This window comes from Schistocerca americana, chromosome 8 (genome assembly GCF_021461395.2).
Source record: "Schistocerca americana isolate TAMUIC-IGC-003095 chromosome 8, iqSchAmer2.1, whole genome shotgun sequence".
NCBI classification, from domain to species: domain Eukaryota; kingdom Metazoa; phylum Arthropoda; class Insecta; order Orthoptera; family Acrididae; genus Schistocerca; species Schistocerca americana.
In genome coordinates this window covers 169,511,571-169,527,106 of record NC_060126.1, presented here as the reverse complement: position 1 = coordinate 169,527,106, position 15,536 = coordinate 169,511,571, and positions in this window count along the sequence as shown.

Genomic DNA, 15,536 nt, shown 5'->3' with positions numbered 1-15,536 from the left:
CTATCTCCCGAATTGGAGAGTACGGACTTCAGCTGTAATGAATCTGTGATCTGCTCGTTGGGGCGGTGGCCCCTGCGCGGATGTTGTGCCTGCAATCGTCTACCTACTCAGTGGACACACTGTGCGCCTGAAGTTTCCGCTGTACAAGAGACAGCGAGTCAAGATTTGTCTTTGCTTATTAGCCACCAACATAAATTCGGTTCAGTATACTCCCGTGAAGAAGAAGATCCACCAGCTTAGCCGAGAGCGCTGATGCGCTGCTTCCTGGATTCGGGTAGGCGCAACCGGATCCGGATCGAATACGCGCACCGGATTAACGACGAGGGCCGGTGTGCCGGCCAGCCTGGATGTTGTTTCTAGGCGGTTTCCCACATCCCTCTAGGTGAATACCGGGCTGGTCCCCGCGTCCCGCCTCAGTTACACGACTAACAGACATTTGTAACACATCCACACTTTTCCATGATTTAAACTAGACGCAGACAGATGGGGTACTCTGATTCCGTCCCGAAGGTACGGAATGGCGGCAGGAAGGGCATCCGCCCACCCCTTCAAATTAACATGCCAAATCCAATTTAACCACGCCAACCCCGCGCTAAATACGGGACAAAGGCGCAACCGATAGATTACTCGCGTGAAGAAGAACTTCACCGAGGGCTAAAGTATCATCACCTCAGTAAACAGAATAACACCTCTGTCTCAGAGAAATCACTCACGTGCTCACCATGTTAAAAGCAACACGTCTTAAAGTTTGACCGCCAACTCCCGTGCTATGGCTATTGCCAGCGGAGTCAATTACGGCGGCCGCTGTGTTCGAGCGGTTCTAGGCACTACAGTATGCTACCGCGCGACTGCTACGGTCGCAGGTTCGAATCCTGCCTCGGGTATCGATGTGTGCGATGTCTTTAGGTTAGTTAGGTTTAAGTAGTTCTAAGTTCTAGGGGACTGATGACCTAAGGAGTTACGTCCCACAGTGCTCAGAGCCATTTGAAGCAGTTTTGAAGTCACTTATAGCGATTTTCAAGGGCCAGTGGTGACCGTCGTTGGAAGGGAAGTCCATTTTCCCCCGCCATACGCCGGTCCCAGCTGGAAACACGGCGTCTACATTTCCGCTCAAGTGGACGAATCCCAGTGGCGATTGCAGAAACATTACCTCTCACTACACGAGTCACTACTCTGCTAACCCATCACCTGACCTCATAGTCATTTCAGAAGAATTTCTGGAAGGCACCACGTCCCCTCCTTAACACGTCTCTGCTTTTGGGCAGCTGTAGGCGTGCGCCGGCGCAGCCTGTGAAAATATTCCACAGAGGTAAGGTTCAAATGGCTCTGAGCACTATGGGATTTAACATCTGAGGTCATCAGTCCTCTAGAACTTAGAACCATTTAAACCTAAGTAACCTAAGGACATCACACACATCCATGCCCGAGGCAGGATTCGAACCTGCGACCGTAGTAGTCGCAAGGTTCCGGACTGAAGCGCCTAGAACCGCTCGGCTACCGCGGCCGGCCCACAGAGGTAAGTCCAGGAGCATTGTTTGCGACGCTGCGCACTCCGCACTAAAAGGTTGACCTGTCTCATTCTTGGGTTCCTGATGCTCTTTCTCCAGGTATGCTATTTTGAGGTTTTTTTCACCTCTCACCCGCTCTGGCCACGCTGTAGGGGATATCCGGTCTCGTGGTTTATCGATGCTACAGACAATGAATTGTTCTCTTTCAGGGCAATGAATGTCCCATGCAGAATACAGCAATATGCTTCCCAGCCACTCCTTAGCCGAAGGCGGCTTCTGCGGAATGTGAGGCCGTTTGGCTCGTTCTGTTAGTGCACAGTCATAATTTACTCCCTATAACACTGTACCAGAGAAAGTGTTGGATCGTGGTGCTAGCCAGTAAGAGCCAATGAAATTATTAATCCGGTTTTGCATGATAAACATGATCTAATATAAACATAAATCTACAACAATGTTAAATATGTGATGGCATAATATTGCCACCTAACAATTTTCTTGATGGAGCCACAATCTCACCTCGGTCTCCACCTCCATCAAAGTGATGTTCGTTAAGTTTTGGAAACAGATGAAAATTGGATGGGGTGAAGTTGGGGCTGTATTGACGTTGCTCGATGACTGTGAACAAAAGGAATCGGTTTCTTGCAGATGTGGAGCAATCAGATGTGGTTTGTAATTCTCATGCTGAAGGAGAGAGTGCTCCATGTGTGGACAAACTCTTCGACAATCGATTACAGCATGTGGTTTCTCACGCACCGCTGTTCGTAGATCTGTAGCGGCAGAGGGCTTCATATATCTATACATTAAGAATAAAAATGTACAATGTTAATGACGTCTGTCTTATTTAAAAAACTTCAGAAATTTCAACATAAAAAAAATTGTACGCACTACCTGCCAGTACACCCTCGTAGTTCGTCGGCTGTGATTTGGCGCCATGACGGCGCCCTCACACCACGTGCAGGCAAGCAACGGGCACTTGATGGCTCAGTACAAAAGTTTTGTCTCAAGTACAGATAGTGTTGAGGATCAGTGGACAAAGTTCAAAACCATCGTACAATATGCCTTAGATGAATATATGCCAAGCAAAATCTTAATACATGTAAAAGAGCCACCGTGGTACAACAACAGAGTTAGAAAACTGCTGCGGAAGCAAAGTGAACTTCACAGCAAACATAAACATAGCCAATGCCTTGCGGACAAACAAGAATTACGCGATGCGAAACGTAGTGTGAGGAGGGCTATGCAAGAGGCGTTCAATGAATTCGAAAGTAAATTTGTGTACTGACTGACTTGGCAGAAAATCCTAAGAAATTTTGCTCTTATGTCAAAGCGGAAGGTGGATCAAATCAAAATGTCCAGAAACTCTGTGACCAAAACGGTACTGAAACAGAGGATGACAGACTAAAGGCCGAAATACTAAATGTCTTTTTCCAAAGCTGTTTCACAGAGGAAGACTGCACTGTAGTTCCTTCTCTAGATTGTCGCACAGATGACAAAGTGGTAGATATCGAAATAGACGACAAAGGGATAGAGAAACAATTAAAATCGCTCAAAAGAGGACAGGCCGCTGGACCTGATGGGATACCAGTTCGATTTTACACAGTACGTGAAGGAACTTGCCCCCCCCCCTCCCCCCCCCCTTCTTGCAGCGGTGTACCGTAGGTCTCTAGAGGAGCGTAGCGTTCCAAAAGATTGGAAATGGGCACAGGTCATCCCCGTTTTTAAGAAGGAACGTCGAACAGATGTGCAGAACTATAGACCTATATCTCTAACGTCTATAAGTTGTAGAACTTAGGAACACGTATTATGTTCGAGTATAATGACTTTTCTGGAGACTAGAAATCTACTCTATAGGAATCAGCATGAGATCGTGTGAAACCCAGCTCGCGCTATTCGTCCACGAGACTCAGAGGGCCATAGACACGGGTTCCCATGTAGATGCCGCGTTTCTTGACTTCCGCAAGGCGTTCGATACAGCTCCCCACGGTCGTTCAATGAACAAAGTAAGAGCATATGGACTATCAGACCAATTGTGTGATTGGATTGAAGCGTTCCTAGAAAACAGAACGCAGCATGTCATTCTCAATGGAGAGAAGTCTTCCGAAGCAAGAGTGATTTAAGGTGTGCCGCAGGGGAGTGTCATAGGACCGTTGTTATTAACAGTATATATATAAATGACCTTGTGGATGACATCGGAAGTTAACTGAGGCTTTTTGCGGATGATGCTGTGGTATATCGAGAGGTTGTAATAATGGAAAATTGTACTGCAATGCAGGAGGATCTGCAGCGAATTGACGCATGGTGCAGGGAATGGCAAATGAATCTCAATGTAGACAAGTGTAATGTGTTGCGAATACATAGAAAGAAAGGTCCCTTATCATTTAGCTACAATATAGCAGGTCAGCAACTGGAAGCAGTTCATTCCATAAATTATGTGGGAGTACGCATTAGGAGTGATTTAAAATGGAATGATAACATAAAGTTGATCGTTGGTAAAGCAGATTCCAGACTGAGATTCATTTGAAGAATCCTAAGAAAATGCAAACCGAAAACAAAGGAAGTAGGTTACAGTACGCTTGTTCGCCCACTGCTTGAGTACTGCTCAGCAGTGTGGAATCCGTACCAGATAGGGTTTATAGAAGAGATAGAGAAGATCCAACGGAGAGCAGAGCGCTTCGTTACAGGATCATTTGGTAATCGCGAAAGCGTTACGGAGATGATAGATAAACTCCAGTGGAAAACCCTGCAGGAGAGACGCTCAGTAGCTCGGTACGGGCTTTTGTTGAAGTTTCGAGAACATATCTTCACCGAGGAGTCAAGCAGTATATTGCTCCCTCCTACGTATATCTCACGAAGAGACCATGAGGATAAAATCAGAGAGATTAGAGCCCACACAGAAGCATACCGACAATCCTTCTTTTCACGAACAACATGAGACTGGAATAGAATGGAGAACCGATAGAGGTACTCAAGTTACCCTCCGCCACGCACCGTCAGGTAGCTTGCGGAGTATGGATGTAGATGTAGATGTAGAATCATCCGGGGAAACCGACCGCAATAAGCATTCAGAGGTTATGATGACCTTATGACAGCCAGCTTACTTTAAATGACCCATACCCCCATCGATCCATACCCCCTCCCCCCCCCCCCCCCCCCCCACACACACACACACTCACTCTGCACCTTTGTGCCTTACGACACGTTTCAGATGGAAAGATAAAATACCGCTCTGTAGCACAGAATGGGATAGAGGGGGAAGAGCTCACCTTGAATGTAAGGCTACAGCCGGAGCACTTACAACACCTATGTCAAACTGGGAACCACTTTGTGCAACTCCAGATCAACGGGATATGGCTGAGAAAAACCTAGGTCTGGAATGGGCTTCATTCAAATAAATTCTACTGTTCCTTCTTTTCGAAATAAGCAGAGATAACTGAAAGAAAAAGTAATGGTGTAGAAGGTGGATGAGTTTTTCTTTTTTCGGTTAGGGTGAGGAGGAGTGGTTGTGTATTGAGTGGAGCGTATTGACCAGTTCACAATGTATTTGGGTAGGTGTTCCGTAATTAGTCATTTGATATTGATACTTTTGGTGAACTTTTCTCAGAGACCTGTCGAGAAAATATTCGCTCACTGTAGGGGGCGGAAGCATTAAGAGACTAAAATGGCTGTACAATAGCTTAACTTGTTATCAGATGCAGTTGTTCAGTGTGGGATAGGGCGTTAACGGTGAGCAAAGGGGTGTGATAAGTTTTAGATGCAACACTAAACGAATGGGAAACCCAAAAACATGGCCCAAATTTGAATAAATAAGATGAGAGTATGACGCTACGGATGTAGTTGTGCAAACATCTCATGTTTTATCTCACTTTGACTGGTGGTTAGATAGTAAAATATCACTGGGCTTTCGTCGGGCTATCAGCATATACTGATATTAACATAAAGTTTCAACAAATAGCTTCAACCTCATGTTGAAAACAATTAGGGTAGATGGAAACATTATTACGGAATCTCATTGCCCTACGATGTTTAGTTTCCTAGTAGTTTACATAGCCATTGTGTACAGTACAACGTTAGGTTTAGAAGTAAACTTGAAATACACTTCAGCGGAAGCCGCAATCAAGTCTTTGGAAGACTATGTCAAGCTACGGTATGACCTGTGTAATATGTTTCAGTGACTAAGGAATCTCTAATCTTCTTTTGAAGCTTTTTGAGTTTCTCGAAGCAATGTTACACAATGTACGAACGCATTCTCGCGCGGCGATATCTATTTATTAATAATTCTCGATTTTCAAGCCACGTCAAGTGGTTGACTTTGCACGAGCTTTCGGCAGAGATCTCCTCTGCCATTTCCAAGTGGTTGACTGTCGTGTGGATCCTGTTGTTGTGAAAGGAAAACGGATACAACAACAAACAAATTTCGCAATTGGTTACATCTAATCCAGGCCTCCGAAACAAAACTAAAAAAAATTGGGTTTTTACGGTTTTGTGGCTCAATGACGAGGAAGATTAGCCGGCTCCGGAAGAGACATAAAATTAACACAGTCTACAGGTCCCCATCAATGATATGGCAAGTAATAAGGCCTGAGAAAGACGATGTAGGTGTCAGAACACCTAGAATATACGAATTACACTGCGAGTGTGGGCAGTTTTATGTCGGTCAGACTTTCCATACTATTTAACAACGCCACACAGAACATGGAAAGTGTTTCCACTTACGTTGTGGAGGAAAATTGTCAGCCGTAGCATAAGGTGCACTGGGAAACGGACACTGAATTGTATTCGACGAGACTTCTACTATTAACCGGACAGACAACTTCTGGGATTGATAAGAAACGAAGCCATATGCATCAAAACATCAGACAAAACCGTCAGAAGAGTGTGGTATGGGATCTCTTAGTTGGGGAGTTGAAGCCGGTGCGGCGGTCGCGCCACCAAATCATTGCCATGTACGATGGAGGACTGAACACCAGTGACGTCACTGGTGACGTCTTGGATGTGTGTACACGGCAGTGGCATCCACACGATAGTCATCCACTTGACAATGGCAGAGATAATCTCTGCCGAAAGCTCGGGGACAGTTAACCACTTGATGCGGCTTGAAACCCGATGATATTTTAAAAATGCTGATGAAGTCTGCGAGTAAGTGGGGACAATGGTTTCAAAGGGTTCCGCTCCTACCTTATGAAGTGGTTTAATTCCTTGTCTGTTCATACAGATTTAGGCCTACATTAGTTTTCACAAATCGCTTAAGGCAGGATCCAGGATGAGTGCTTCGAAAGGACGCACCATATTTCCTTTCCACACTTCGTCGGTCAGAATACGTACTCCGTCCATAATGACATCATCGACGGAGGTAAGTTATTCATTGAACGATAATTACGTATTCACTTGATTCGCATTGGCGACCTGTTTTATCTGGAACACTAGAGTTTCGTAAGCGTGTTTAACGTAAATGGCAATATGACACCGCCGGCAAATATATTAAAAAAAATAGTTGGGTGGAAGGGATACACGTATCGTTAACGATATCGGCAGCGGTAAAATTTAATTAGTTACATTCATTGGCCATTGTTTTCACATGTCAAACATCGAACTGTTATTATTAATATAATTATTATTATCTCTTTCACTGTGACTGTTATTATAATTGGGAGTATTATTTTTCAAGCTTTGCAGCAGGAATGCCTCCGAAGGAAACAGTGCTCGGGATGTTATTTAGGTATATGACACTGTGTCGACCAGGGCAGTAATGAATGCAATTATTATTTTTGTAATATATCATAAAGGTTGTGATAAGTACTTTCTGATTTCCGTTTTGATACAATGGAGGAACTATACATATTTTTAGTGTCAGGACTGCAATCGACCTGTAAACAGATTTTATATCGAAGTTGAACGTAATATCCAGAAAATATAATAGATGATTGCTGATGAATTAACATTAACTTTGAGTCAATTTGTGAAAAGCAGTAGAATTTAAAATAAATATGTTTTGTGGCAGTGACATATAGAAATTACGACTCGAAAATCAAAGATCTTGGAAGTGAGGTTTTTGCAATAAAGCGAGAGGGAAAGTCGGAGACAGAAAAATAGGATGGATGATAACAGAGCCGAATCTGCAAACAACAACATTTTTGAAAAGTTGCTGAATTATCACATGTAACGACTTTCTTATGAAGGACAAATTACGAATGAGTATCGTGAACTGGTGCTTACTCCATGACGAGATGTCAGCCAATCCTGCTCCCCACAATGGAAATAACTTCACCAGATCTGTTAGCAACTGAGGACGATTTACTCAATCTAGACCTGAGAAATGTGTCCATGTAAGACGTTATTGGTATCGGTGAGGGTCACACCGATGTAAAAAAGAATATTTTATTCCTAAATAAATTAACGTCTTTATTTCCCACCTATAATGAAATCATAGCTTCACACGACTAGTTCCAGAGAACATTTTAACTGTAGTCTGGTTTTATTTAACTGCGTTTTGTTTCTAAATAAGCGCTATCTCAGAGAAGCGCCCACAATGTTATCCGTCTCAAAAGGTTTCATCTGAGAGCGTTGCTGCAACATATAAGCAACTTAGCGCGATTCCGAAGAGGGTGTATAAGTACAGACATGACTGTAGGCAAGGGACTAGTGTGGCATTTGTGTCTTTCCGACATGCGTGTGGTAAATACGGAAACGTGAACAATGGCGACGTTATAATCAAATGCGTCCAGATAGGACAAACGTGCTGTTATCGATTTCTTGGCTGCCGAAGGACAAGCACTGGTAGCCATCCATCTGAGAACGAAGAATGAGTATCGGCAGAATGTCTGTCAAAAACTGAGATAGAAGTGTTGCTGCTACATGATAATGCACATCCCCATATCGCAAGTATCGTAACGCAGAAGCTACGCCAACTGAAGTGGGAGACACTCGAGCACCCGCCCCATAGGCCTGCTCCCTCCCCATGCGATTACCACGCATTTGATCAATTCAAAAGGCCTTGAAGTCAGCAATTACGGAATTCTTCACGAAGCAGGACACGGCATTTTTCCAAACATGTGTCTTCCGCGTCGGTAGAATGGTTGACTCAATGCTCACCAGGATTTTTTTCTGATTGGATTGTATGGCCTTCGTGGGGCAGTAGTAGTGGCAAATATAAGGCCATAAAGAAGTTGATTTTATGGTCGGGTCTACAGTAGAATTAAATCTCGTGCATATTATCTTTTTTTTTATGCATCAGGCTATACTTTTACTTCCAACAAACACTTTAATTCATCGGTTGTTAGCTAAATACGCCGCCCGGGCAATTATCAAGAAACAAGCAGACACAAATACGAATATGTTGCTGACAGTTGGTTCTCAGAAGCATGGAATGATCCTCACAGCATTATGAAATATATCAGTCGCTAATTCCCCCCCCCCCCCCCCCCCACCCCCCTGCGGGTCCGGGGATTAGAATAGGCCCGAGGTATTCCTGCCTGTCGTAAGAGGCGACTAAAAGGAGGCCCTCCCCCTCAAGGGGGTAGTTAGCGCCTGTGTCCGGGGACGGACGGTTCCACGACCTCTATTTGCGGTCATTTTGCTTTTTCACTTCTCGTTTCTTCCTTCCTTTGGTTGGTTCCTTTCTTTGCTCTTCTCCACCTCACTGTCTTCCTTACTCTTTCCCTTTTCTTCTTCTCCTTGCCTTCTCATTGCCTTCTTCTCCTTGCCTTCTCATTGCCTTCTTCTCCTTGCCTTCTCTGGTCTCCGCCTCGGCGTTTGAGACAGTCTGTCCTCTCTCTCTCCCTCTCTCTCTTCTTTTTCCTCTTCTTCCCTCCTCCCTGTGCGCGCCTGAAGGCCGACCCACGCGTTCGCACGCGTAGCCGGTGACGGGGTAACGCGTAATTCCCCGCCCTGGGTAGACATGTAAGGCACGCACGTACCCCCTGGTAAAGGCCAGGCCCAGGGAGGGGTGATTGCCTGAGCTGATACCTTCTGACCATGCCGATTGGTCCCTCCGTCTGTTTCTCGGGAGGTGTGACCTGAGGTGTAAACATTCACCTAAGGCGGGAGTGCCCTCTGAGAGGGTCCCCACAAGGAAGGAGCGCGCCATCGGAGACGCTGGCAATCATGGGGGATTCCTCCGCAATGGATTTCACTCCATCTCTCTCGACTTCTGCCCAAAAACGGAAACTTGACCAGCCACCGGTGACAAAAGTACTACCGTTTGCCCCACAGTTCCTCGTCGTTTCTCGATCTGAGGACGGAAAGGATTTTTCCTCTGTCAACCCTTTCGTTATCCAGAAGGGCGTAGATGCCATAGCCGGATCTGTCAAATCTTGTACCAGGTTGCGTAACGGTACCTTATTACTAGAAACTGAGAGCGCCTTTCAGGCACAAAAACTGCTTCGGGCCACACTCCTGTACACGTTCCCTGTCCGGGTGGAGGCTCACCGAACTTTGAATTCGTCTCGTGGTGTGGTCTATACTAGATCCCTCGACGGATTGACTGACGAGGAGATTCAATCATTCCTTTCTGAGCAGGGCGTGACGGCTGTCCATAGGGTCATGAAAAAGGTCAACAATGACCTTGTACCGACCCGGACACTTTTCTTGACCTTTGATAGTGTTAAGCTGCCATCGCGCATCAAGGTGGGCTATGAGGTTATTTCTCTTCGCCCCTATGCCCCGACACCTACGCGCTGCTACCAGTGTCAGCGTTTCAATCACACTCGACAGTCTTGTTCCAATGCGGCTAAATGTGTCACTTGTGGCAGGGATGCCCGTGAGGGTGACTGTCCACCTCCGTCTCCTCTTTGTGTGAACTGTCAGGGTGACCGTGCCGCATCCTCCCGCGACTGTCCTGTCTATAAGGAAGAACGCTGTATCCAAGAAATTCGGGTCAAAGAGAAAGTGTCCACTTCGGCTGCTCGCAAGCTATTGGCTAGTAGGAAGCCCACGCTGCTCCCAGCGGGGAAATACAGTACTGTCCTCGCCTCTCCTCGGACTACCAGGGAGGTGGCAACCCAGACATGCGATCTGACCTTCAGCACCACGGTCGTCCTTTCGGCCAGTGCTAAGATCGCGCGGTCGACGTCTCCTCTTCCTCCCATCACCCCACAGACACCAGCCCCTTCATCAGCTTCTGCTAAGACGAAGACCCAGAAGTCAGATGCATGGGCCTTCAAGAAGGAACCGTCCAGTGCAGACTTCCTACGTACGTCGACCTCCCAGCCATCGACCGGTACTTCCACCAAACGACCTTCCAAGAAGGCTCATAGGAATCACAGTTCTCCTTCTCCGCCACGGCGCATTTCTTCTCCTGCGCCACCCAGCGGTTGCCGCCCCAGACCGTCATCCGTTTCGCCTGGCCGCACCGCTGGTAGCCTAACATCTGGCCGTTCACCGGCGGAGGAAGCTCCCCCTCCCGGCCATCTTCCCAAGATGGCCGATGAACCTATAGACCCAATGGACGATGACTGTCCGCCTACTGATAGCGGCGGCAGTGCTCGCTCGAAGCCAGGCCCTCAACGGCCTTCGAGGTGACCTCTTCTTTCATCTTCCTTTTCTTCTTACGATGGCACTTATTCACTGGAATATTCGCAGCATTCGCTCCAACCGAGAGGACTTGAAGTTGCTGCTCCGCTTGCATCGTCCGCTCGTCGTAGCCCTCCAGGAAACGAAGCTACGCCCATGCAATCAAATTGCCTTGGCACTCTACACCTCTGTGCGTTTTGACCTACCCCCTGTGGTAGGTATTCCGGCTCATGGAGGGGTTATGTTGCTGGTCCGAGATGATATTTACTACGATCCCATCACATTGCACACCGGCCTGCAGGCAGTTGCCATCCGCATTACTCTCCCCACTTTTCCATTTTCCATTTTCCATTTGTACCGTCTACACTCCATCGTCATCTGCCGTTACCAGGGCAGACATGATGCAGCTTATTGCTAAGCTACCTGCCCCATTTTTGTTAACTGGAGACTTCAATGCCCACCATCCCCTTTGGGGCTCTCCGGCATCCTGCCCGAGGGGCCCCCTGTTAGCAGACCTTTTCAACCAGCTCAATCTTGTCTGGCTCAATACTGGCGCCCCTACTTTTCTTTCGGACACATCTCACACCTATTCCCATTTAGACCTCTCTATATGTACTACCCAACTTGCACGCCGGTTTGAGTGGTATGCACTTTCTGATACGTATTCGAGCGACCACTTCCCGAGTGTTATACATCTCCTGCAGCATACCCCCTCCCTGTGCTCATCCAGTTGGAACATCTCCAAAGCAGACTGGGGGCTCTTCTGTTCCAGGGCGACCTTTCAGGATCAAACCTTCACAAGCTGCGATCGTCAGGTCGCACACCTCACGGAAGTCATTCTCGCTGCTGCTGAATATTCAATCCCTCACCCCACTTCTTCTCCACGTCGCGTACCGCTCCCCTGGTGGACCGCAGCATGTAGTGACGCTTTACGCGCTCGTCGACGTGCTTTACGCACCTTTAAACGCCACCCTACAGTGGCGAATTGTATCACTTCTAAACGATTACGTGCACAGTGTCGTCGTATTATTAAAGAAAGCAAGAAAGCCAGCTGGGCTGCTTTCACAAGCACCTTCAACAGTTTTACTCCTTCTTCTGTTGTCTGGGGTAGCCTGCGCCGGCTATCTGGCATTAAGGTCCACTCACCAGTTTCTGGCTTGACGGTCGCGAATGACGTCCTTGTGGCCCCTGAGGCTGTCTCCAATACCTTCGGCCGCTTTTTCGCAGAGGTTTCGAGCTCCGCTCATTACCACCCTGCCTTCCTCCCCCGCAAACAGGCAGAGGAGGCTAGGCCACCTAACTTCCGCTCCTCGAATCGTGAAAGTTATAATGCCCCATTCACCATGCGGGAACTCGAAAACGCACTTGCCCGGTCACGGTCGTCCGCTCCAGGGCCTGATTCTATTCATATTCAGATGCTGAAGAACCTTTCTCCTGCGGGTAAAGGTTTTCTTCTTCGTACTTACAATCGCATCTGGACTGAGGGACATGTTCCCGCATGCTGGCGCGAGTCTATTGTTGTCCCGATTCCTAAACCGGGGAAGGACAAGCACTTGCCTTCCAATCGACCCATCTCGCTTACCAGCTGTGTCTGTAAAGTGATGGAGCGAATGGTTAACTCTCGTTTTGGTTTGGCTGCTCGAGTCTCGACGCCTACTTACCAATGTACAATGTGGATTTCGTAGGCGCCGCTCTGCTGTTGACCATCTGGTTACCTTGTAGACCTTCATTATGAATAACTTCTTGCGGAAGCGCCCGACCGCGGCTGTGTTCTTTGATTTGGAGAAGGTTTACGACACCTGTTGGAGGGCGGGCATTCTCCGCGGCATGCATACATGGGGTCTTCGCGGTCGCCTCCCTCTTTTTATTCGTTCCTTTTTAATGGATCGACAGTTCAGGGTACGTGTGGGTTCTGTCCTATCAGACACCTTTCACCAGGAGAATGGAGTGCCACAGGGCTCGGTTTTGAGCGTCGCTCTCTTCGCCATAGCGATCAATCCAATAATGGATTGCCTCCCAGCTGATGTATCAGGCTTCCTTTTCGTGGACGATTTTACCATCTACTGCAGCACGCAGCGTACAAGTGTCCTGGAGCGCTGTCTTCAGCGTTCTCTTGACCGTCTTTACTCCTGGAGTGTCGCCAATGGCTTCCGTTTTTCTGCCGAGAAGACGGTCTGTATTAACTTCTGGCGCTACAAAGAGTTTCTCTCACCGTCCTTACGACTCGGTCCCGTTGCTCTCCCATTCGTGGAGACAACAAATTTTTTAGGTCTTACATTTGACAGGAAACTTAGCTGGTCTCCACATGTCATATTTGGCTGCCCGTTGTACCCGATCTTTGAATGTCCTCCGTGTTCTCAGTGGTATGTCGTGGGGAGCGGATCGAACCGTCCTACTTCGTCTGTATCGGTCGATCGTCCGCTCCAAGCTGGATTATAGGAGCTTCGTATACTCCTCTGCACGGCCATCCATCTTACGCCGCCTCAACTCCATACAACATCGGGGTTTACTACTTGCGATCGGAGCGTTTTATACTAGTCCCGTAGAGAGTCTTCATGCTGACGCTGGCGAATTGCCACTCACCTACCGGCTCGATATACTGCTTTGTCGGTATGCCTGTCGGCTACTGTCAATGCCCGACCACCCGTCTTATCGTTCCTTTTTTGACGACTCTCTCGATCGTCAATACGGGTTGTATGTCTCTGCCCTGCTACCCCCTGGAGTTCGCTTTCGTCGCCTCCTTCAACACCTTAATTTTTCACTCCCTGCAACCTTTCGAGTGGGCGAGAGCCACACGCCACCTTGGCTCCAGGCTCAGGTTTGCGTTCACCTTGACCTCAGCTCGCTCCCAAAAGAGGTTACCCCCGGTTCTGTGTACCACTCCCGTTTTGTCGAACTTCGTTCGAAGTTCATTAATATGACCTTCATTTATACAGATGGCTCAAAGACCAATGACGGGGTTGGGTGTTCCTTTATTGTCGGGGCACGAAGTTTCAAATACCGGCTCCATGGCCATTGTTCGGTCTTCACAGCTGAGCTCTTTGTCCTCTACCAGTCTGTTCTTTACATCTGCCTCCACCGACATTCTGCTTATGTCATCTGCTCCGATTCCCTGAGCGCCATCCAGAGCCTCAGTGATCCGTATCCGGTTTACCCTTTCGTGCACCGGATCCAACGCTCTCTTCAGCAGCTGGTGGACGTCCGTGTTGCCTTATACTTGTTTATTGGCACTTGCTACTAAAGTGATTGAATTGGAAGTGCCTTTGCTTTTCGGCAGATAATTAACTACTTTGTCAGTCTTAAAAGCAGGAAGACTTCCTGTACCGAGGATGTAGTACATCGTTCTTCCGCTCCGTGCGTTTTATATGAAGATCTCGTATCTATATCTTAACTAATATGACTTTCTGTATCTCAGCTGGGCCTGTCACATTTTTTAAAAAATCTAAATTAGGCTTGGAGGCATGTTGTGCCATAATGAAATAGTTATAATGAAAGCATTATTAGTTTTGTGAAACACTATAGTGAGACTTTAAATTCTTTCCTTGTTGTAGATCTGGGTCAGTTAACAATTTTAGTGGGCCTTTTCAGTTTTCTTATTAATCAGTTGCTCTTGTTAATCGCTGATACTTGACATTTATGTAATAATGACAAGCTCGTATTGTTTTGAAATGGTGAATGTTGAAGGCAGAACTCGTGGGCTGCAGTTCTTCCATTTTGATCCTTTTCTGAAAATCCTGAAGGGGTGCCAAGGACTGTGCAAATTCGTCATGCAAAAATTTATCATCACGAGTGGACAAGGCGTTGTCTAGTCCTAGAACGAACTAACATCAGCGGTTTAGACATCTAGATTGCCGCATCTGCCTTTCAGTGTGAAAGTACGAGAATATCTGTCTAATGCTGAATACCGGAGCACAACTGACTAATAATGACTACAAAAGCGTATGTGACTAACTTTGAATACGAACACATGTGTGATTAATAAAGCATATTTCATCTAATTAATACTGAACAGCCAATCTTAACAGAACTGATGACGTTTCTGACTGCAGAAGATAACTATAGTATCTGTGCTATCGTTACGTTCTGATAACACTTTAACCATCCTGTCAGCTCTATGGACATAAGGGACAATTGTCTCTTACCTGTAGTCTTGTATGCAGTCTTCTTCAAAGTGGAACATAAGGCTGTAACAGAAGCGTTGCTGTACTGAGCCTTATAGAGAATAATCGTTCAGTGGAACAGCTTGGTCCTGACAATAGAGTTACAAAAATTTTCGCGTCTTTAATCTGAATATTTAGCGAATTATGTTGTTAAAATATATATTTGATCTTCAGACGGATGGTCCATTTTAACAGAAAATAATCGGATCTGCCGTCATAGATGACATGTGAGGAACAACACAGGAAGAGGAAAAGTACAGGAGCATTAATCATATGCAATAAATTTATACTCGAATTTAAGACAAATGCGGACATATTAAATAAATTAATTTTCGGTGCTGGCCCCGTGCCATTATAAACT